This window comes from Pan paniscus, chromosome 10, assembly GCF_029289425.2.
Source record: "Pan paniscus chromosome 10, NHGRI_mPanPan1-v2.0_pri, whole genome shotgun sequence".
Classification (NCBI taxonomy): Eukaryota; Metazoa; Chordata; class Mammalia; order Primates; family Hominidae; genus Pan; species Pan paniscus.
This window is the reverse complement of record NC_073259.2, coordinates 75,728,269-75,752,236: the sequence shown is the minus strand read 5'-3', so window position 1 is coordinate 75,752,236 and position 23,968 is coordinate 75,728,269. Positions and strand designations below refer to the sequence as shown.

The window sequence follows — 23,968 nt, the reverse complement described above, 5'->3', positions numbered from 1 at the left end:
CATTTTTATGGATTTAGGGGTACAAGTGCAGTTGTGAAACATGGATATATTGTGCAGTGAAGTATGGGGTTTTGTGTTCTCATCATCCGAATAGTGTACATTGTATCCGATAGATAGTATTTCATCCCTCCCACCCTCCCATCCCATCCCATCCCTGCCACCCTCTCCCAACCTCCCAAACTTTAGTCTCTAATTGTCTATTATTTCACTCTGTATGTCCTTGCGTACTCACTATTTAGCTCTCACATCAAAGTGAGTACATGCATTTTTTAACTTTCTGTTTCTGCCTCATTTCACTAAGGATAATGGCCTGCAGTGCTACCCATAATGCTGCAAATGACTTGACTTCATTTTTTTATGGCTGACTAGTATTCCATGGTATATACATATATATCAAATTCTTAATCTAACTATCAGTTAATGGACATTTAGATTAATTCTACGACTTTGCTTTTGTCATTAGAGCTGTGATAAGCATACAAGTGCAGGTACTTTTTGCTTGTTTGTTTGTTTTTGTTTTGAGACAGAGTCTCACTTTTTTTGCCAAGACTGGAGTGCAGTGTCAGGATCTTGTCTCACTGCAACCTCCGCCTCCCAGGTTCAAGCAATTCTCCTGCCTCAGCCTTCTGAGTAGCTGGGATTTCAGTCACCCACCACCATACCTGGCTGATTTTTTTTGTATGTTATGTTATGTTATGTTATGTTATGTTATGTTATGTTATGTTATGTTTATTTTTAGTGGAGATGGGGTTTCACCATGTCAGCCAAACTGGTCTCAAACTCTTAACTTCAGGTGATCTGCCTGCCTTGGCCTCCTGAAGTGCTGGGATTGCAGGCGTGAGCCACTTCACCCAGCCACAGGTTGTCTTTTTAATAAAATCATTTCTTTTTCTTTAGGTAGACATCCAGTACTGGGATTACCAGATTGAATGGTAGTTCAATTTTTAGAAAACAGTAAATCTCTATACTGTTTTCCATAGAGGTTGTACTAATTTACATTCCCACCAACAGTGTATAAGCATTCTCTTTTCTCCTCATCTTCACCAACATCTCTTGTTTTTTTGAATTTGTAATAATAGCTATCATAAGGATATAAGATGATACTATGATTTTAATTTTAATATCTCTGATGATTAGTGATGTTGGGGATTTTTTATATGTTTATTGAACACTTCCTTTGAAAAATGTCTTCCTTTGAAAAATGTCTGTTCATGTCCTTTGCCCACTTTTTAATGAGGTTCTTTCTTTTTTTTTTCATTGAGTTGAGTTCCTCATATATTATGGATATTAGCACTTTATCAGAGCCATTGTTTACAAATATTTTCTCCCATTCGGTGGGTTGTCTGTGTCCTCTGTTGATTATTTCTTTTACTTAGCAGAAGTTTTTAAGTTTAATTAAGTTCCATCGGTGTATATTTGTTGTTGCTGTTGTATTTCCTTTTGAGGACGTAATCATAAATCCTTTGCCTAGACCAACGTCCAGGAGAGTTTTTCCTAGGTTTTCCCCTAAGATTTTTTATAGTTTCAGGACCTACATTTAAGTCTTTAATCAATTTTGAGTTAATTTTTATATATGGTGAGAGATAGAGATTCAATTTTATGTCTGCATATATGACTCTCCAATTTTCCCAGTACCATTTATTGAATAGGGTGTCCTTTCCTCAGTGTATATATGTTTTGGCCTTTGTCAAAGATCAGTATGTTGTAGGTATGTGGTTTTATCTCTAGCTTCTGTAGTCTGTTGCATTAATCTATGCATTTATTTTTATGCTATTACTATTTATACTGGCTTATAGACTTGAAGTATAATATAAAGTCAGGTAAGGTAATAACTTCAGCTTATTTTTTGCTTAGGATGAATTTGCTCTTTGGGATCTTTTTTGGTTCCATATGAATTTTAGGATTTTTTTTTCTAATTCTATAAAAAATGATATTGATAATTTAATGGAAATTGCATTGAATATAGGTTGCTTTGGGCAGGATGGTCATTTTACATAATATTAATTATTTCAATTTATGAGTGTGGGAAGTTTCTCCATTCAATTTTGTCATATATGACTTTTTTCATCAGCTCTTTTTGTAGAGATTTTTTACCTCTTAGGTTAAATGTATTCCTATTTATTTTATTTTTTATCTATTATATGTATCAGTAAAAAAATCTTGTTATAGACAACTATATTATCTATCAGTTATCTATCAGATAGATAACTGTATTGGGATTCATTTGTTGATTTGGTTCTCAGCTAGATCATTATTGGTGTATGGAAATTATACTGGTTTTTGAACATTGGTTTTATATCCTGAAACTTTACTGGAGTAGTTTATCAAGTCTAGGAGACTTTCAGAGGAGTCTTTAGGATTTTCTAGGTATAAGATTATATCATAAATAAACAGAAATAATTTGAACACTTGTTTTACAATTTGGATACCTTTTATTCCTTTTTTTCGTCTGATTGCTCTAGATAGAACTTCCAGTACTATGTTGAACAGGAGTGCTGAAAGTAGGCATCCTCACTTTGTTCTCATTCTTAGAAGTAATGGTTACAATTTTCCCTCCCTCAGTATGTTGTTGGCTGTGCTTTGCATTTTATGGCTTTCATTATTTTGAGGTATATTTCTTCTATGCCTAGTTTAGTAATGGTTTTTATCATAAAGGAATGCTTGATTTTATGAAGTGCTTTTTTTCTATCAGTTGATTTTATATGCTTTTTGGTTTTAATTATGTTAATTTGATGAATCACATATATTGATTTGCATATGTTGAACCATCTTTGCATTTCAGGAATAAAGACCACTTCATCCTTGTGATGAACCTTTTGATGTGCTACTAATTTTTTGATGTGCTTTTAATTTTCTACTGTTTTGTTGAGGATATTTTGATCTATGTTCATCAGGAATATTGATCTGTAGTTTTTTTATTTATTGTTTACTTGCCTAGTTTTGGTGTCAGGGTGATGCTGACTTCATAGAATGAGTTAGGGAGGATTCCTTCCTTCCTGATTTTTTGGAACAGTTTTGGTAGAATTGGTATCATTTCTTCCTTGTTTCTTTGGTAGAATTTGGCTGTGATGCCAACTGTTCTTGCACTTTTTATAGTTGTTAGGAGATTTCTTTTTTATTACTGATTCAATTTCATTACTCATTATTTGTTTGTTCAGTATTTCTATTTTTTCTTGGTTCAAATTCAGGAGGTTGTATGTTTCCAGGAATTTATCAATTTTCTCTAGGTTTTCTAGTTTGTGTATGCAGAGAGGTACATAGTAGTCTCTGGTGATCTTTTGTATTTCTGTGGTAATAGTTTTAATGTCACCTTTATCATTTCTGATTGTGCTTATTTGAATCTTCTTCCTTTTAATGGTTAATCTACTAGCAGTCTAGCAATCTTGTTTATATTTTCAGATAACCAACTTTTTTTTTCACTGATCCTTTGTAAACTTTTTTGCCCACATTTCATTTAATTTTGTTCTTTGTTATTACTTTATTCTGCCAGTTTAGGGTATGGGTTGTTCTTGATATTCTAGTTCCATAAGGCATAATATTAGATAGCCATTTAATGCTACAAACTTCCCTCTTAGCACTGATTTGCTGCATCTCAGAGGTTTTGACATGCTGTCTTTATTTTCATTCATTTTGATTTTTAAAAATAATTCTGCCTTGATTTCATCATTGACCCAATAATTGTTCAGGAACAAGTTATTTAATTTCCATGTATTTGTATAGTGTCGAGAATTCCTCTATGTGCTAATTTCTATTTTTATTTCACTGTGTTCTGAAAAGGTACTTGAGGTAACTTTGATTTTTAAAAAAAATGTATTCACTCTTGCCTGTGGCATGGCATATGGTCAATTTTTTAGCATGTTTCACATGCATCTGTGAAGAATCTATATTCTGTGGTAGTAATATAAGATGTTCTGCAAATATTTGTTAGGTTCATTCGGTCTAGTGTTCAATTTACCAGCTTTCTTTGTTGATTTTTAGCCTCCATGATCTTCCTGTTGCTGTCAGTGGGTTATTTATGGACCCTACTAATGTTGTATTGGCATTTCTCTCTTTTCTTCAGTCAAGTAGTATTTGTTTTATGAATCTGAGTGCTACAATGTTCGATGCATACTTTTAGAATTGTTATATCTTCTTGTTGAATTGAGCCTTTATAAAATATAATAACCTTTTTCATTTTTTGACTGTTTTTGATTGGAAGTTTGTTTGATCTAACACAAGTATAGCTACAGTTGGTTTATGTTATCATGGGATATCTTTTTGCACCCCTTTACTTTGACGCTGAAAGTGTCTATACCAGTTAGTTCAGTTAGGTGGGTTTCTTGTATGTAGCATAAAGTTGTATCTTTTTTTTTAAACATTCTGCCAGCCTATATTTTTTAAGTGGAGGATTTAGTCTGTTTACATTTAAGGTCAGTATTGATTTTTGAGGTTTTGTTTCCATAATATTGTTAATTAGTTCTTAATTGCTTTGGGGCATCAATTAGGTAATTTCTTTATAAGATCTGTGTGTTTTATGCTTTTGTGTGTTTCCATAATGATTAGTATTGCTCTTTCATTTCTGTGTTTAGAACACCTTTGAGTATTTCTTGTAATGCCAGTCTGTGACAAATATGTTTAGTGTTTGCTTATTATCTAGGAAATACCTTATTTCTCTTTGAATTATGAATCTTAGTTAAGGGGGATAAAAAAAATTCTTGTCTGGCCTTATTTTGTAAGAAGACTCAAAATAGGACCCCAGTTTATTTTGGCTTGTTAAGGTTCCTGCTTACAAGGTTCCTGCAAACTCTGGTATGAGTTTGATGAGATTTCTTTTATAGATGATTAGACACTTCTCTCTTGCCTCTTTTATGTTGACTTTGGATAGTCTGAGGACTATATGTTTTTCTTAGGTTATTCTTGAAATACATATCCCAGGAATCATCTCAGATTTTTATATCTGGATGTCTAGGTCTGCAGCAAGACCCGGGAAGTTTTCCTGAGTTATTTATTCAAACAAGTTACCCACACTTTTTACTTTCTCTTCTTCTCCCCCTGGAATACCTATAATTCATAAGTTTGGATGCTTTCCATGATAACCTTTACATGATGACAAAGTGCTTGAAGGCATCGTTAAGTTTCGCAATTTAATTTTCTATATTTGTCTTACTGGGTTTACTTAAAAGACCTGTTTTCCAGCTCTTAAATGGTTTATGCTGCTTGTTCAGCCCATTGTTAAAGCTTTCAAAACCATTTTGCAATTCCATCAAAATATTTTTCATTTTCAGAAGTCATGTCTGTTTTTCTCAATAAAATCTATATTTTCTTTTATATGCTACATCATTTTTCTGGTGTATTTGTGATGGCTTTCAACTTTGGATCTCAACCTTTATATAATCCTGTATTTCTTAAAGGCCTTATTTCTTGGAGGCTTCTTTAGAATTCTTTAGAATCAATATTTTGGATTTTTTTTTTTTTTTTTTGAGTTGGAGTCTCACTCTGTCACCAGGCTGGAGTGCAGTGCGCCATCTCGGCTCACTGCAACCTCCACCTTCGGGCTTCAAGCGATTCTCCTACCTCAGCCTCCTGAGTAGCTGAGACTACAGGTGTGCGTTCTACATTGACTATATAAAAGATTTTATTGTGTTTAGAATCCACTGCTGGAGGTTAGTGTGGTCCTTTGGAGATGTTGTAACACTCTTTCTTCTTTATACTTCCAGAATTGTTTATCTGGTTCTTCCTCATTTGAATAAGCTATCTCTCCTTATCTTGAATTTATTTTGTTTTAACAGGATTTTTCTCCCTTTGAAACTGTGACTATAATGTGTGCTGCATAGAATCTGAAAGGCTATATTGAAGAGGATCAAGAAAAAATGCTAGAAAGGAAAGTGTAACAGTCAGTATGGAAAGTTCTTTTCAGGAGAAGTGTTATAAGAAGAAGCAGAGAAAAGATGTGGTAGTTAGCATGATTGTGTCATCAAGAGTTCTGTTTATGTTCAATGCTAGAAATCATACCATGCTTGCATAGTAATGAGAATTAGCAGTACAGATGAAGGAAACTGATAATGCAGGAGAGAGGGAAAGTAATTACAGAGGAAGATGAAAAGATGTTAACAAGGACACAGAGTTTTTCTCTGTAGAAGGGAAAATTGTCTATGTGGGTAAGAAGCCGGTAAATGTGTACCTGTAGTGATAAAGAGTATTAAACTTTTTTTATCTAATTGCTTCTACTTTCTCTGTTATAAAAAAGCAATGTAATCAGATGAGAAGGAAGATAAAGAAAAGAAAGAGTGTTCATATCAGAAAATGTTACCTAGTAATCTTGAAGATTGGAGAAATATACTGACTGGCAAAATGGACTAGTAAAATATTGGACAATTGCACTGGAGGTCCCCTGAATATTTTGGCTTATGAATTTAAAGTGAGCCCAACCAGCATGGTTGAATTATTTCCTCCAGCCATGCAGCACACTACATAGGTGTAGAGAAGGCAGAGGTTTAGATAAAAGCATTTTTGCTTGTCCAATACAATAAAGGATGAGATAGACAAAATGTTCAAGATATATGCAAAGGATTGATTATAACAAAAGATCATGATGAGAGAGGACATGAAGAGGTGAAACTAGGGATGGCCTGTGAAGAGGTCAGAGGAGTCATAAGCCTGAAGAGCTAGGGCTGGGGTATATTGCAGCAGACGTATGAAACGGAGTAATTTTAAAATTTGAGAGGTGGTCATGAGGAGTGGGATGCTCAAAATGGAGAATTTTAAAAGTGGGTACTGATGAACTGATTGTGGGTGAAAGAAATACGACTTTCCAGAGAAAAGGCCAAGAAACTGGAAGGGCAGAGCATTGGGAGCATAATCTATATGAATATTAAAATAACTAAGAAAAGGGGCAGAAATCATTTTGACAAAAACGACAGAGAGCCTAGAATGAAAATTGTCAAGAAATGATGAGAGTTGTGGTGTGCCAGTCTACAGCTAACTTCAACAAGGAGGTTAGAGAATAGTATATTAGGGTGGTGCACCTCTTACTGGGATCTAGAGGTCTTTCAGAGGAGAGACTCAGGTATGGAAGTGGTAAAAACAAAAGATCAGTAAGGACTTCCACATTTCAGGCCCACTGATATGGAGGCGGTGGAAGGAAAACTTGATAGAGTTGCAAGGAAAGAGTGTTAATGGGAGTTAGATTTCATTTAGAACAAGAAAGTAAAAGAGCTAAAAAGAATGTAGGAAGTTGGCCAGGCACGGTGGCTCATGCCTATAATTCTAACACTTTGGGAAGCCGAGGCAAGCGGATCACTTGAGGTCAGGAGTTCAAAACCAGCTGGCCAACATGGTGAAGCCCCATCTCTACTAAAAATACAAACAAATTAGCTAGTCGTGGTGGTGGGCGCCTGTAATCCCAGCTACTGGGGAGGCTGAGGCAGGAGAATTGCTTGAACCCAGGAGGTGGAGGTTGCAGTGAGCTGAGGTCACAGCACTGAACTCCAACCTGGGCCACAGAATGAGAATCCATCTGGGAAAAAAAAAAAAAAAAAAGTAAACATTTTGCTGGTAAGAAACAAGAGTTTCCATGGGCAAAATAACAGGGTTTGAGTGATGGGAAAAGAGTAGGAGAGTGAGTTGGATTAAGGAATGTGTATTAAACCAAGTAGAATGAGAGTCTTGGTACCTAGAGAAGATCTAAAAATCTTGGCATTCTGCTGGTGACAACGGTGTGAGGCATGATGTAAGCTGATGACAAACAAAGCATCAACCTGCAGTGAAAAATATCTTTCATGATAACAGTGTGTGTGTGCATGCAAGTGAGCATGTGAGTATGAGCATGCAAGGAGTAGTGTGAATGTGCATGCATGTAAATGTAGGAGTGAGTGTATATGATTGTTATTGTATGTGTATTTAACTATATCACACACATCCATCATTTCCACTGAATTGAAGATTTCAGGCCCACTCTTAGGAAAATATTCACCCTATCTGCAAGTCCCCCAATTCTCCTGCATGCTAACCCTTTCCCTGGTAAAATACAAGTTGATAACAAATGTCAGTTTGCCTTGTGCGTATAGTATACAAACTGCAACTTTCGAAAACGAATTACAGTGAAAAATGCCTGTCAGGCAATTGTCAGAGAACTCAACCAGGGGTGAAGTGCAATCTCTCGCTTCCCCAAATCTCCTTTGAGAAATCTGATATTTGAGAGTAACATCTCCATAGAAAAGCTAACCTACCCTTCCTGGTGATTTTCTCCTGACCATCTCTTTATGAAATAAATTTCCTCCTTATATAGCAGACATGGATTCATTGTCCTCAGTGTGGTTGTTGTGCCCTCAACTGGGCTAACAAAGTACTGCTGTACTTGGTGAAAGGAGAGCCAAAACACACTTTCCATTTATTGTCTCTCCTAATATATAACTATCTTATGTTTAGCTTTTAATATATTATGTTTAATTTAACTTTTGCCTTTTAAAAGTTTATAAATTCTGTTGAATTCTTTTCAGAATCTCAATAAATGGTAGCTGTTTTGTAAAGTATAGAGGTAATTATGTGTAAATTAAATTGAAGTTTAGAGTGCTAGCTCATTTTATTGGATTCTTATAACATGAGATAAGCATTATTATCCTCACTTAACCAACAAGGAAACTAAGGCTAAGAGAAATTAAGTGATATACTTCTCCAAGTCACTTAGATGAGAAGAAGCATAATTTGTCTATTTACTCCCAAGAATATTAACTAGCATAATATCTCTTATTAGGTGCTCAGTGAATGTTTGTTGATTGATGACAGCTACATAGCTCTCTGAAAGAATAACCATCCAAGAGTTCAAGAAAAAAACAACTTTTTCATCAGTTAATTTACTCTTTCAGTCAAACTGGGTTTTTTGAGCCGCAGTCATCCTCCCTTATCCCAATCCACCCCCTCCACTAATGCAAAATAATTTTATTTCACTTGATATATACTAAGTTGTCACAGGGTTGGTAGTGTAATCAGTTTATTGAACACAGAAAAATGGAATTGGGGAAATGCAAGAGTGAGTTAGTTTCTAAGTGAGGATACAAGTATAGTCTTACCTTCAGTATGACAGTTAAATACACAAGACACTAGAATACAGAAAAGTTTTTTGACCCTTCTGGTTGTATTATATAATTTATGAATCATATTAGTAAACTACCGTGTTAACACTGATGACAGAAATAAGATGGAAAAAAGAGGACTGCTAAGAATTACTTTTGGATAAAGGTATATAATATTTTCATATGAGCTACCTAAATAGTCCACACAAAATCATTTTCTTCATAAACGTGGCAAGTCTGTTCATCACCTTTTTATAGGATTTTCATAAGGATCAAATATGAAAATATTTGTTAAACTGTCCTGGAATCATAAAGCATAGAATAAATAAGAAATGAAAATAATTATTACTACCACCCAGGTGTTTGCCTTTTAAAACAATTGAAAATATAACTATATTTAATGTGGGCCATTCACTTAAGGGTTCTCATTCTATCATGAAGAAAAATGATACTGATAAATGTTTTGATATTAACTCAGTTTGATATTTTAATGATGTGTATTGTTTCTTTGCTTTAATCATATTACAGGATTGTTCAACCTGAATTGAAAGCACTTGCAATCGGCTTCCATTCAATGATTATGCGATCGCTAGGTATGATAAATATACAGATTAGAAATTTAACATGTAAATATTCATGTTAAGGCTTAAAGACAATGTAATTAATTTTCAACTATGAGAATGTATAAAAAAGGAATAAGTAAGAATCATTTCCATTGTTGTGATAAATGAAAATAATAAGAGGAAAACTGAGTGGCCTAGCAGAGAATTTGATTGTTAATTCTTGTTAAAGCCAATCTGTTAAGAGCAAGGAATCATCATATTTATATTATACTTTTTCTAACAGAAAGATAGGTAGTATTTGAAATTTTCCTTCTTTCAGAAAAATAAGAATATTTCTTCCAGGTATAGGCAGAGTGGAGAGTCTTCCTTCTAAATGGAGGCATTATTTAGGACAGGCCTCAATTAGCTTAGGAGCCCTAGGAATCTGGTCAGGCTGAAGTTGTATAAAACAACAGGAGATAACATGTAACTGGGCCACTTCTCACTACCTGGTCCTGTAAGGCTGACCAACTAACCACTAGCAGAAGTTAATGCAAAAGGGAATGAGAATTCAGACTCTAGAACTGGACATCTTAGATTAAGAGCGTGTACTGAATAAAAGAAAGATCAGAAAATTGTGGTTTATTATTGGCGAAGAGTAAGATTATAGACTCCAGAGGCTAAAGGCCTTTTTAAATTGTTTTTAAATTTATTTTTTGTTATTTCAGTAGGTTTTTGGGAAATAGGTGATGTTTGGTTACATGAATAAATTCTCAGTAGTGATTTCTGAGATTTTGGTGCACCCATCAACCAAACAGCGTGCACCGTACCCAATGTGTAGTCATTTATCTGTTACCCACCTCCCACCCTTTCCCCTGAGTCCCCTAAGTCTACTGTATCATTCTTATGCCTTTACATCCTCATATCTCCCAATTATGAGTGTGAACATGTGGTGTTTGGTTTTCCATTCCTGAGTTACTTCTCTTAGCATAGTAGTGTCCAATTCCATCCAGGTTGCTGTGAATACCATTATTTCATTCATTTTTATGGCTGGGTAGTTTTCCATGATATACACAGACCACATTTCCTTTAGCCACTTATTGATTGATGGGCATTTGGGCTGGCTCCATATTTTTGCAATTGCAAATTGTGCTACTATAAACATGCATGTGCAAGTATCTTTTTCATATAATTACTTCTTTTTCTCTGGCTATATACCTAGTATGGGATTGCTGGATCAAATGGTAGATCTACTTTTATTTCTTTAAGAAATCTCCACATTGTTTTCCATAGTGGTTGTACTAGTGTACCTTCCCTCAAGCAGTGTAAAAGTGTTCCCTTTTCACCATATCCACATCAACATTTATTATGTTTTAATTTTTTGATTATGGCCATTCTTGGAGGAGTGAGGTGGTATCGCATTGTGGTTTTGATTTGCACTTCCCTGATAATTAGTGATGTTGAGCATTTTTTCATATGCTTGTTGGCCATTTGTGTATCTTCTTTTGAGAATTGTCTATGCATGTCCTTAGCCCACTTTTTGATGAGATTGTTTGGTTTTTGTGTTGCTGATTTGTTTGAGTTGTTTGTAGGTTCAGAATATTAGTCCTTTGTCAGATGTATAGATTGTGAAGATTTTCTGCTATTGTGTGGATTGGCTATTAACTCTGCTGATTATTTCTTTTACTGTGCAAAAGCTTTTAAGTTTAATTAACTCCCATCTGTTTATCTTTGTTTTTGTTGTATTTGCTTTTGGGTTCTTGGTCATGAAGTCTTTGCTGAAGCCAATGTCTAGAATGGTTTTTCTGATGTTATCTTCTAGAACTTTTATGATTTCAGGTCTTGTATTTAAGTCTTTGATTCGTCTTGAGTTGATTTTCATATAAGGTGGGAGATGAGGATCCAGTTTCATTCTTCTACATGTGACTTGCCAATTATCCCAGCACAATTTGTTGACTAGGGTATTCTTTCTCCACTTTATATTTTTGTTTGCTTTGTCAAAGATCAGTTGGCTGTTAGTATTTGGCTTTATATCTGGGTTCTCTATTTTGTTCTATTGATCTATGTGCCTATTTTTATACCAGTACCATGCTGTTTTAGTGACTATGGCCTTATAGTATAGTTTGAAGTCAGGTAATGTGATGCCTCCAGATTTTTTCATTTTGCTTAGTCTTGCTTTGGCTATGCAGGCTCTTACGTGGCTCCACTTGAATTTTAAGATTATTTTTTCTAGTTCTATGAAGAATGATGGTGGTATTTTGACAGGAATTGCATTGAATTTGTAGCTTGCTTGTGACAGTATGGTTATTTTCACAATATTGATTCTACCCATCCCTGAGCATGGGATGTGTTTCCATTTGTTTTTGTCATCTATGATTTCTTTCAGCAGTGTTTTGTAGTTTTTCTTTTAGAGGTCTTTCACCTCCTTTGTTAGGTATATTCCTAAGGATTATTTTATATTTTTGCAGCTATTGTGAAAGGGGTTGAGTTCTTCATTTGATTCTCCACTTAGTCACTGCTGGTGTATAGCAGAGCTACTGATTTGTATACATTGATTTTTGTATCCTGAAACTTTGCTGAATTCATTCACCAGCTCTAGGGGCTTTTTGGATGAGTCCTTAGGGCTTTCTATGTTTACAATCATATCATCACCAGTGACAGTTTGGCTTCCTTTTTACCAATTTGGATGCCCTTGATTTTTTTCTCTTGTCTGATTGCTCTGGCTAGGACTTCCAGTACTATGTTTAATGGAAGTGGTGAAAGTAGGCATCCTTATCTTGTTTCAGTTTTCAGGGGGAATGCTTTCAACTTTTCCTCATTCAGTAAAATATTAGCTGTGGGTTTGCCATAGATGGCTTTTGTTACCTTAAGGCGTGTCTCTTCTATGCCAGTTTTACTGAGGGTTTTAATCATAAAATGATGCCTGATTTTGTCAAATGCTTTTTCTGCATCTATTGAGATGATCATGTGATTTTTGTTTTTAATTCTGTTTTTGTGGTGTATCGTGGTGTATTGACTGGTGGATGTTAAATCATCGCTACATCCCTGGTATGAAACCCACTTGATCATGGTGTATTATCTGTTTGATCTTCTGTTAGATTGAGTTAGCTAGTATTTTGCTGAGGGTTTTTGCTTCTATGTTCATCAGGGATATCGGTCTGTAGTTTTCTTTTTTGTTATGTCCTTTCTTGGTTTGGGTATTAGGGTGATAGTGGCTCTATAGAAAATTTAGGAGGAATACCTTCCTTCTCTATCCTGTGGAATAGTGTCAATAGGATTGATAACAACTCTTTTTTGAATTCCTGATAGAATTCAGCTGTGAATCTGTCTGGTTCTGGACTTTTTTTGTTGTTGTTGTTGGCAGTTTTTAGATTACCATTTCAATCTCACTGGTTTTTATTGGTCTGTTCAGAGTTTCTATTTATTCCTGGTTGTTTATTTCCAGGAATTTATCCATCACCTTTAGATTTTCTAGTTTATGCACTTAAAGGTGTTCATAGTAGCCTCAAATAATCTTTTGTATTTCTGTGGTATCAGTAGTAATATCTCCCATTTAGTTTCTAATTGAGCTTATTTTGATCTTCTCTCTTCTTTTCTTGGTTAAGCTTGCTAATGGTCTATCAATTTCATTTATCATTTCAAAGAACCAGATTTTTGTTTCATTTATATTTTGTATTTTGTTGTTGTTGTTGTTTCAATTTCACTTAGTTCTGCCCTGATCTTTGTTATTTCTTTTCTTCAATTGGCTTTGGGTTTGGATTGTTCTTGTTTCTCTAGTTCCATAAGATGTGACCTTATGTTGTCTATTTGTGCTCTTTCAGACTTTTTGATATAGGCATTTAAAGCTATGAACTTTCCTCTTAGCACCACTTTTGCTGTATCCCAGAAATTTTGATAAGTTTTGTCACATTTTTGTTCCATTCAAAACTTTTTTAAATTTCCATTTTGATTTCATTGTTGACCCAACAATCATTCAGGAGACAGTTATATAATTTCCATGTATTTTCATGGTTTTTGGTGTTCCTTTTTCTGCTAATTTCCAATTTTCTTTCACTGTGAGAGAGTACTTGATGTAATTTCCACTTTCTTAAATTTACTGAAACATGTTTTGTGGCCTATCATATGGTCTATCTTGGACAATGTTCCATGTGCTGATGAATAGAATGTATATTCTACAGTCATTGGGTAGAATGTTCAGTAAGTATCTGTTAAGCTCATTTATTCTAGGGTGTAGTTTAAGTCTATTGTTTCTTTGCTAACTTTCTCTCTTGATGACCTATCTAGCACTGTGAGTGGAGTATTAAAGTCCCCCACTATTATTGAGTTGCTGTCTATCTCATTTCTTAGGTCTAGTAGTAAGTTTTTTATATAAATTTGGGAGCTCCAGTGTTAGGTGCATATATATTTAAGATTCTGATATGTTCCTATAGGACTAGTTCTTTTATCATTATATAATGTGCCCCTTTGTCTTTTTAAACTGCTGTTGCTTTAAAGTTTGTTTTGTCTAATATAAGAATAGCTACTCTTGCTCACTTCTAGTGTCCATTTATGTGGAATATCTATTTCCACTCCTTTAAGTTTATGTGAATCCTTATGTGTTAGGTGAGTCTCTCCTGAAGACAGCAGAAACTTCGTTAGTGAATTCTTATCCATTCTGCCATTCTATATATTTTAAGTGGGGCATTTAAGTCAGTTACATTCAACGTTAGTATTGAGATGTGAGGTACTATTCTATTCATCGTGCTAGCTGCCAGAATACCTTGGGTTGTGTGTGTGTGTGTGTGTGTGTGTGTGTGTGTGTGTGTGTGTGTGTGTTATTGTTATACAGGTCCTGTGAGATTTATGCTTCAAGGAAGTTCCATTTTGGTGTCTTTTGAGGATTTGTTTCAAGATTTAAAGCTCTTTTAGCAGTTCTTGTAGTGCTGGCTTGGTAGTGGCAAATTCTCTCAGCATTTGTTTGTCTGGAAAATACTGTATCTTTCCTTCATTTATGAAGCTTAGTTTTGCTGGGGACAAAATTCTTGCTGATAACTTTCTTGTTTAAGGAGGCTAAAAATAGGAACTCAAACCCTCCTGGCTTGTACAGTTTCTGCTGAGAAATCTGCTGGGATTCTGATAGGTTTTCCTTTATAGGTTACCTGATGCTGATGTTTTTGCCTCACAGCTCCTAAGATTCTTTCCTTCATCGTGACTTTAAATAACTTGATGAATACGTGCCTAGGTGATAATCTTTTTGTGATGAATTTCCCAGGTGTTCTTTGAGCTTCTTGTATTTGGATGTCTGGATCTGTAGTAAGGCTGGGAAAGTTTTCCTTGTTTATTCCCTTAAATACGCTTTCCAGATTTTTAGATTTCTCTTCTTCCTTAGGAACGCCAATTATTCTTAGGTTTGGATGCTTAACCTAGTCTCAAACTTTCTGGAGGCTTTGTTTATTTTTTAAAATTCTTCTTTCTTTCTCTTTGATGAATTGATTTGGTTTGAAAGCCTTGTCTTCCAGCTCTGAAGGTCTTTCTTCTGCTAGTTAGATTCTGTTGCTGAGACTTTCCAGGGCATTTTGCATTTCTCTAAGTGTGTCCTTGACTTCCAGAAGTTGCGATTGTTTTTGATTTAGCTTATCTATTTCACTGAGAAATTTTCCTTTCATATCTTGTATCATGTTTTTTATTTCCTTAAGTTGGACTTCACCTTTCTGTGGCGCCTCATTGACTAGCTTAATAATGGACCTTCTGAATTATTTTCCTGGCAATTCAGAGGTTTTGTCTGGTTTAGATCCATTGCTAGTGAACTGGTGTGACTCTTGAGGGTGTTAAAGAACTTTGTTTTGTTATATTATCAGAATTGTTTTTATTGTTCCTGCTCATTTTGTAGATTATGACAGAGGGAAGATCTGGGGCTCAAGGGCTGCTGTTCAGATTTTTTTGTCCCATAGGGTGCTCCTTTGATGTGGCATTCTACCCATTCCCCTAGGGGTGGGGCTTCCTGATAGTTGAACTGCAGTTGTTGTTTTTACTCTTTTGGGTCTAGCCACCCAGTGGAGCTACTGGGCTCTGGATTGGTACTAGGGAGTGTCTGCAAAGAGTCCCTGTGATGTGATCCATCTTCAGGTCTTTCAGCCATAGATACCAGCATTTGCTCTGGCGGAGGTAGCAGGAGGTTGAAGTGGACTGTGATAGGGTCCTTGGTTGTATTTTTGTTTAGTTCACCGGTTTTGTGTTGGTTGGCCTCCAGCCAGGCAGTGGTGCTTTCAAGAGTACATCAGCCGCAGTACTATAGAGAGGAAGCAAACTTGCCCTAGGATCACCTGGTTAAGTATTCAGGTTTCTCAGTTGGTGGGCAAGGCCATAGAGCTCCTAAGAGATTATGTTCTTGTCATCGGCAACCAGAGCAGGTAGAGAAAGATCACCAGGTGGGGGCAGAGGTAGGCATGTCTGAGCTCAGACTCTCTTTGGGTAGGGCTTGCTGTGGCTGCTGTGGGGGATGAGGGTGTGGTTCCCAGGCCAATGAAGTTATGTTCCCAAGGGAATTATGGCTGCCTCTGCTGAGTCACACAGATTTCAAAAGAAGTAGTGGGGGGCCAGGTGAGCGGCAGGGGGGCGTGGAAGGACTGGCAGTAACAGGCCTTACCCTGCTCCTATCTAGCATGCAGTCCTACAGGCTGATCTCACTGCCACTGTGACCCCCAACAGCACTGAGTCTATTACCAGCTATTTGGTGACGAAGGCTAAAAACTTGCCCCTAACCACCAGCCTCCCTGCTGAGAAAGGAAGCTGACTCCGTTTTTTGGCATCTCAGGGAGCCTGCAGCTGGTGATACGTTTCTTCAAAGGGTTTGTGGATTCTCTCAGCTTTCCCACTATGTTGCTATGGTAGTTCTTGGAGAAAAAGTTTGCAGTGTGAGTCTCCACATGCTGCTCTGTTTGTCCAAGTGAGAGCTGCAAGCTAGTCCTGCCTCCTATCGGCCACCTTTTAGAGGCCTATATTTTAAATATTCAAAGTTGATTAGAAAAGATTTAGAAAATTACCCTTTCTCCCTTGTTGCCATTTGCCCTCTTTACTGCACAGCTGCCTGTTGTTAAACAATGTCTAGCCTAACCCCTGTGAGTGCTCCTTCGTAAGAACTGTAAACCTTATATGCTTATTCCTGGGAAGTAGCAAAAGGGCATCATTCATCTAGGGATTGGTGCAGAGGACTGATTATGGCCCATAGGTAACCACTGATGGCAGAAGGGAAAGGAAGTGGGAGGGGTCAGTTTCTGGGACCCTTGCAAGCAAAGGAAAAAGTATGGCCAAATTACAATGGAGTTGTCATGAAGTGTAGTTGGTGAGAAGGTCACAGATCCTGAAAGGTAAAAAGAAGTGCAAAGGGAATAGGAGAGAGAAGATGGAGATGCTGCAGGGTTACATCGGTTCTCTTCCCAGTATTCCCTTTCTGTGTCCCTAATCTTCCAGCCTCTGTAATCTTGGCAGTTCTCTACCTTCAGATTCAGTGAAGATACCTCACTCCTGGAACTTGAACACAGAGGCTGAAAATAGTTCTGGGTAGTTAGTATTTCTTCTGATACGTTGAAATGAGACTGAAAATAGAAATTATTTTAGCAACATAAAATAGAAAAAAAAAAATCTGGCCATCCTAATTGTGAACATCCAATTTCGATGTGTCCACCATATGCCACAATGAAGCTCAAATGCCTCTATGGGAAAAATGCACACTTAGTACCAAACTTCCAATTCGCAAACAATCGTCTTAAATATGGTATGTCTGTAAATTGTGGAAGGCCTATTATAATATATAGTGTATTAAATTGAAAAAGTTATTTAGAAAATAGGTCATCAGAGGTTTCTAATTCCAGTAATTAAGTGTTAGTTAACACATTTACTTCATAAAGTTTGTTTAAACCCAGTGGCATAATGTGAAGAAAATAAATTGTTGACATCTATTTTTTATTTTTCAAAGGTGCTCCTGAGTTTTTGAAATCTGCAAATTTCTCACCCATTTTGTCAGCACTAGATTGCTTCAGATACATTGGCCTCAGACACCATTCCCTTGTCATTCTAATATTTCTTACTGTCAGAAATTGAGAATGATTAAAAATAAGCAGAATCAGTAAACTGCCATATATAAATCACTGTCATGTTTTGTGACAAAATCTGAAAAGTATGAGTCACAAAAAAGAACAAGAACAAACTAAAATCTTGTATGCTTCAGTTCTAACATCTGAAGGATGGCTCTCTACTACGATGTCCTTCAAAATTTTGACCAAATTACCTATGCTTAAAACTAGGAGTTAATCTCAGAATGTATACTTCTCCTATAAACAATGTATGTATTCCTGGAATGCTGTACCTTCCGTGAAACCATGCACTACAGATAAAAATTGACTCAGAGACAGACCACTGAAATGTATGCACCGTTGTGATAAGACCACTAACAGAAACAAAATTTATCAGCGACCCTAACCTGTACAGCCTAGGCTGCTTTAGGAGATATTAAGAAAAGCATTAAATCAATGGAAAGAAAATGCTGGACTGTGGTCTTTAAGAGCACCAAGAAGGAGGAAATGGGGTTCTGAGCCCAGAAAGAAGTAAAACTGGCCAATAGCTGAGCACTCTTTGAAACCAGGCCTGAACATCTCTGGGGGAGGGAATCCTGATGTAAGCATTCACTTTTTAATTTTCTTAAAATAGTATTAAAAATCTTTGACTTTACAGCAGTTGAGGTGAGAGCTTTTTCCTTTTCCCATAAGGTTGTAATTTGACTCCCAGTAATCCAGTCTTTCTCGCCTAAGAAAAATTGTATATGAATCAATATGATTTCCATGTTTCACGAATAACGTTCCCCTTTTACCAATCAGGTTTAAGTTAATCGATGTTATAGGAAGAACAGAGTATATAGGTATATAGTCCTCCTTCTTCCCTATGAATATAGGGAGGGAAGAGTAGATCAAATATGTCTATGACATTACCATATGACTTAAGCCTTTGAGCTTCCTAATAATTTTGATTCTTGGGTAGATGTAGCCCAAAACAATGGAATAATTTTCCAAAATTGTAAACTTTTTTAACTCAAAATATATCAGTGTAGAATATCACCCAGTTATATCTGAAACATTTTCCTTGGATTGATATCTTCTTATCTCATGTTGCAGGAGGTATTCTAGTTCCAATATATTTTGGGGCTCTGATTGATACAACGTGTATGAAGTGGTCCACCAACAGCTGTGGAGCACGAGGGGCTTGTAGGATATATAATTCCACATATTTGGGGTAAGTTGTCATAAATATATTTTATTAATAGATTTTTTCTTTGACTATGTTAATTCCTAAGTCTATTATTTTAGTGTGATTATAATATTAATAATGATAGCTACCATATAGTGAACCCTTGCTTTGCATTTAGTATTGTTTCAGGCATTCTGGTATCTCATTTTAATAATCATAGAAACTGTAGAAAATCACTATTTTCTCCTTCTTTAAATATGAAGAAAATAGGTTTCAAGAATAATGAATAACTTGTCCAAAAGAAATACAGCTGGGATCTGTACTTGAATCTCTTTTTATTACAAAATTCTCCTCCTCTGGCTTCTCCAGGAAGATGTAGAATGACCAGCTGGGCTCTGGTTATATGGTCATTGAGGAAAATATGGGAAAAAATGTTTCAATACTCTTCATAGGCAAAGGTATTCTCTTAGTGACACTAAGATAGCTGGATGATCATCTGGAGGAAAACAAGCTGCTGCAATTGTACCTTACTAATTATAGAAACATTAATTTGAAATTTATATATTGACCAAATACACAAATTTTACATGTGAAATTATAAGTATTAGAACTACTCACATAGGATTTCTTTTAATTATCTAGGAAGAAAAAAATGTGTTTCTAAGTGTATTAATCGATTCTCACACTGCTAATAAAGACATACTCGAGACTGGGTAATTTATAAATGAAAGAGGTTTAATTGACTGACAGTTCTTCAGGTCTGGGGAGGCCTCAGGAAACTTACAGTTATGGCAGAAAGGGAAGTCAACACATCTTTCTTTACATGGCAGCAGCAAGGAGAAGTGCAGAGTGAAGGAAAAGAAGAGCCCCTTATAAAACCATCAGATCTCATGAGAACTCATTCACTTTCATGAGAAGAGCATGGAGGTAACCATCTCCATGATTCAATTACCTCCCAATGGGTCCCTGCCATGACACATGGGGATTATGGGAACTGCAGTTCAAGATGAGATTTGGGTGAGGACACAGCCAAACCATATCATTCTGTCCCTGGCCCCTCTCAAATCTCATGTCCTCACATTTCAAAACACAATTATGCCTTCCTACCAGGCCCCTAAAGTCTTAACTCATTTCAGCATTAACTCAAAAGTCCAAGTCCAAAGTCTCATTTGAGACAAAGCAAGTACCTTCTGCCTATGAGCTGGTAAAATCAAAGCAGATAAGTTGCTTCCTAGGTACAATGGGGAGTACAGGCATTGGGTTAATACACCCATTCCAAATGGGAGAAATTGGCCAAAACAAAGGGGCTACAGGCCCCATGCAAGCCGAAAATCTAATAGGGCAGTCTTTAAACCTTATTTTTCCAAAATGACCTCCTTTGGCTCCATGTCTCACGTCCAGGTTACACAGATGCAAGAGGTGGGCTCCCATGGTCTTAGGCAGCTCTACCACTGTGGCTTTGCAGGATACAGCTTCCCTTCAGGCTGCTTTTAAGGGCTGGCATTGTGTCTGCAGCTTTTTCAGGCACACAAAGCAAGGTGTTGGTAGGTCTACCATTCTGGGGTATAGAGGATGGTGGGCATCTTCTAACAGCCACACTAGGGAGTGCCCCAGTGGGGACTCTGTGTGGGGGTTCCAACCCTACATTTCCCTTCCACACTGTCCCAGCAGAGGTTCTGCATAAGGGCCCCATCTCTGCAGCAAGCTTCTGCCTAGAAAGTTCCATACATGTTCTGAAATCTTAGCGGAGGTTCCCAAACCTCAATTCTTTACTTCTGTGCATCTACAGGTTCAACACCACATGGAAGCTACCAAGGCTCGCGGCTTGCAACCTCTAAAGCCATGGGCCAAGCTGTACCATGGCCTCTTTTAAAAATGGCTGGAGTGGCTGGGACTTGTAGCACCAAGTTTCTGGGCTACACACAGCAGGGGTCCCTGGGCCCAGCCCACAAAACCAGTACTTCTCTTAGGCCTCTTGTTTTGTGATGGGAGGGGCTGCCACAAAGGTCTCTGACATTCCCTGGAGACATTCTCCCCATTATCTTGGCAATTACATTTGTCTTCTCATTACTTATGTAAATTTCTGCAGCTGGCTTGAATTTCTCCCCAGAATATGGGTTTCTTTTCTACTGTATCATCAGCCTGCAAATTTTTCAAACTTTTATGCGCCACTTCTTCTTGAACACTTTGCCAGTGGAAATTTCTTCCACCAGATACCCTAAATTATCTTTCTCAAGTTCAAAGTTCCACAGATCTCCAGGGTAGGGGCAAAATGTCACCCAACTCTTTGTATAGCAACAGTGACCTTTACTCCAGCTCCCAACAAGTTCCTCATCTCCATCTGAGACCATGTCAGCCTGGACTTTATCATCCATATCACTATCAGCATTTTGTTCAAAGCTATTCAACAAGACTCTTGAAAGTTTCAAACTTTCCCACATCTTCCTATTTTCTGAGCCCTCCAAGTCTCTAGGAAGTTCCAAAGTTTCCCACATTTTTCTTTCTTCTTCTGAGCCATCCAAACAATTCCAACCTCTGCCTGTTACCAAATTCCAAGGTTGCTTCCCCATTTGGGGATATCTTTACAGCAGTGCCCCCTTACCTGGTACCTATTTACTGTAATAGTCCAGTCTCACACTGCTAATAAAGACATACTCAAGACTGGTAATTTATAAAGGAAAGAGGTTTAATTGACCTGCAGTTCTGGAGGGCTGGGGAGGCCTCGGGAAACTTAAAATCACAGCAGAAGGGAAAGCAAACACATCCTTCTGCACATGGCAGCAGCAAGAAGAAGTGCCAAGCAAAGAGGGAGAAAAGCACCTTATAAAACCATCAGATCTCATGAGAACTCACTCACTACGAGAACAGTGTGGAGATAACCATCCCCATAATTCAGTTACCTCTCACTGGGTCCCTTCCACGACATTTGGGGATGATGGGAACTATAGTTTAAGATGAGATTTGGCTGGGGACACAACCAACCCATAACACTAAGTATGACCCAAATGCCCCAAATGATAATTAAAAAAAAATGGTGGAAGGATTTTTATTGCTTTGGGTTTATACCCAGTAATACAATTAATGGGCTGAATGGTAATTTTGTTTTACATTCTCTGATAAACCACCAGACTGCTTTCTACAATGGCAGAACTAATTTACAATCCCACCAGTAATGTATAAGTGTTCCCTTTTTTTCACCACCTTGTCAGTATCTGTTATTTTTTTACTTGCTAACAATAGCCATTCTAACTGGTGTGAGATGGTGTCTCATTGTAGTTTTGATTTGTATTTCTCTAATAATTAGTGATGTTGAATCATAAGTGAGCCTATGGAACAGAAAATCAAATACCACACGTTCTCTCTTTTAAGTGGGAGCTAAACATTGAGTACATATGGACACAAATAAGGGAACAAGAGACACTGGGGTCTGCTTGTGGGTGGAGGGTGAGAGGAGGGTGAAGATACAAAGCTACCTATAAGTGACTATGATTATTACCTGGGTGACAATAAGTCTGTACACCAAACCTGCATAGCATACAATTTACCTATATAACAAACCTGCACATGTACCCATGAACCTAAAATAAATGTTAAAACAAAGAAGATAAAGAAAAGGAATAAAATATTTTAAAAACTGCATCCCCAAAACTTATTTTAAGTGAAATTCAACAACAAAAGATAAATTAGAAGAATTTCTAAGTCAGACACAGACATAGGCAAATGTCCTATGTATATAAAAAGCTCTTAAAAATTAACAAAAACACCACCAAATGCTGGCAAGAATGAGATAACAGGAATTTTCTTTCATTGCTGGAGGTAATATAAAATGGTACAGCCATGTTGGAAGACAGAGTCAAAGTTTTTTAAAAGCAAAAGATAGATTTACTGTATGATTAAGCAATCATGCTCCCAGATATTTACCTAAATTAATTGGAAACATGTCCACAAAAAAAAAAACCCTGCATTTGAATGTTAAAAAGTGGAAGCATTTAAGATGTCCTTTAATAGGTAAACAAATAATTGAACTGTGGTACATTCATACAATGGAATATTAGTCATCAATGTATTAGTCCATTCTCAGGATGCTATAAAGAACTACCTGAGACTGGGTAATTTATGAAGAAAACAGGATTAATTCATTCACAGTTCAACAGGCTTTAGAGGAAGCATGACTGGGAGGCCTCAGGAAACTTACAATCATGGCAGAAGGCAAAGGGGAAACAAAGCGTATCTTCTCATGGCAACAGGAGAGAAAGAGAGAGAGCGCGCAAAAGTGGAAGTACCACACACTTCTAAACTATCAGATCTCATAACTCACTCACTATCTTGAGACCAGAAAGGGGGAAATCCACCCACATAATCCAGTCATCTCCCACCAGGCCCCTCTTCCAATTTGGCATGATATTTGGGCAGAGACACAAATCCAAATCACATCAATCAATTAAAAAAAAATGAGCTATCAATCTACAAAAAGAAAGGAAAATTAAATGTGTAAATAAAAGAAGGCAGCCTACAAAGCTTCAGATTGTATAATTTTAACTGTATAACTTTGTAGAAAAGGCAAAATAATGGGCAATGAAAAGATCAGTTGTTTCTTGGGGTTCAGTGGGGAGAAGGAATGGATGAATAGGTCTGAATAGGTCTGACACAAGACATTTTTTGGGCTAGTGAAACTATTCTATATGATATTATAATGTTGCATCATAATATGCATTTGCCAAACCTTTGGAAATTTACAACATAGAAAGTGAACTCTAATGTAAAATATGGACTTAATAATGTATCGGTATTCTTTCATCATTTGGAACAAATGTGCTGTACTAATACAAGGGGTTAATGATAGGAGAAACTGTGCGTATGTTGGGCAGGGAGCCCTCCATACTTTCTGTACAGTTTTCTGTAAAACTAAAATTGCTATAAGATATAGGAACTAGTAAAGAAAAAAAATCATCAAACATTTTCCAAAACAGTCACTAGAGGTTATGAAACATGAAAATATGAACATCATTTTTTTATTCATTGACAATAAGAGAACTGCAATTAAAAGTCACCCAGATTGTCAACAAAGGTGTTGATTGGAGATTGTGTTTGCAAAGTAAATGACTTTGAGCCAGTGGGAGTACTTCTAGGAATTTAACCTCTAGCAAGCTATATTCC

General features: G+C 36.6%; 1 pseudogene; it reads left to right on the top strand.

Annotated features, from left to right (window-relative positions):
• LOC100976656 (putative solute carrier organic anion transporter family member 1B7) overlaps nucleotides 1-23,968 on the top strand; it is a 127,259-nt pseudogene that overhangs the window by 94,903 nt on the left and 8,388 nt on the right.